This window comes from Pagrus pagrus, assembly GCF_965226575.1.
Source record: "Pagrus pagrus genome assembly, chromosome: 8".
NCBI lineage: Eukaryota > Metazoa > Chordata > Actinopteri > Spariformes > Sparidae > Pagrus > Pagrus pagrus.
Window position 1 is genome coordinate 6290320 of NC_140192.1, and position 1551 is coordinate 6291870.

The following is a 1551-nucleotide window of genomic DNA, read 5'->3' on the forward strand; positions in this document are numbered from 1 at the left end:
AAATTGGTGAAGTAACCCTTTAAATTCCAGCTTGTCTTACACAGCACTGATGACCGTGCTTAGGATGCATGACGGTGATCCTGAGGGCCACACCACCCTGGATGAGATCCAGGTCCACATCAACAGCCAGGGCTCTGATGATGACACCTTCAGTGATGCTGAGGAGCAGCCCACAGGAATATCTGTGTGTCGAACACAGCGATGATGAGTGTGTGTAGTGTCAGCTGAGAGTAAACAGCAACAAACAGGGTGAAGAAGAATTCCTGAGTGCCGAAAACATCTCTATTTAAAATGTTTTGATGTATTTTGTTCCACGTTTATTGTATATCTGTGTATCTTGTGATGGTAATGTAGTTCCTTATGTAAGATGTACAGAGTAGTAATGGATGTGCTGTATAGTAGTTATTGAACTGAATTGGATTTATTTTAGTATATATTGATAAATAAGTCCTGTATTTTATACCAGACTATAGTTGACATCTACATCGAGATAGATGTATTTTGATTTCATTCACCACCAAAGATGCTGTTTAATAAGCGAGGTAAATGTCAAAAGATTTGTTATATTTTACACCAAAAATTCCCACTGAAAGCAAATTTTCTTCCCGAAATCATGCATGTAGTGTGGTGTTGTGTGCTGCTGAGTTAACACCGGGAGGCTATTAGAAATAGGATTATATTTGTTGACAGCTGTGTCTGGATTTTTGTTTTGTCCCAGGAGTCTCACGAGTTAAAGGAAATTAAGTGACTGATAAAGCAGCTCGACACTCCTATAAACTGTAATTGAATTGAAAATATTTTTTGAAAATGCTGTCAGGAAATTTGGATAAAAAGCCATAAAAGGGAGAAAAGTAAAGAAAAGAGGAGTATTAAAAATCCATTTTCTTCATAAGTATGGTGTGGACCTGTTGTTTCTGTCACGGTTGCAGTTTCAGAGGTGAAGTCACGCCCCTTCCGGTGTGCCCCCCAAAAAGTTGTACAGTTGTGATGTTTGTCAATTAAAACATTTTTCAACTGGAAATCTCGACTCAAGACAGTTGCAGGTTGTTGTAAAGACAGTAAAATACCATTAATACCAACACGGCTGTCACCTCGGCTCAGAAAAAGCATTAAAAAAAGTGAAAATGACAAGTCTGAAATTGACAGCTGCAGTAAAGCGAAAGGAGAATTAGTTTAGCGAGCCAGCTGATATACTGGACCTGCTCTATGTTGTTTCAGTTATGGGTTTTGGTCAAGGTTAAAACAACACATCGTCACTTGCGCGACTGTTGGTTGTGTGAATTACATGATGGCATTTAAAATTATACTGAAACAATTAAAACCCACAAATCACTTCTATACTTCTGCTTTCATTTCTCTTTGAAGTCTATGCAATCAAATGCTAATAAAAGGGTTGTCTGGTATCACCTTGTTGGCTCTCTCCCTTAATGTGTAAATGATCAACCCTCTAGTCCCGTCAGGCCTGTCTGTGTTTAAGCAGTATCCAGGTCCTATACTGGTCTTCATTTGCACAATGAAAAGATCAGATTAAGACTTTGAGCAGACAAGTGA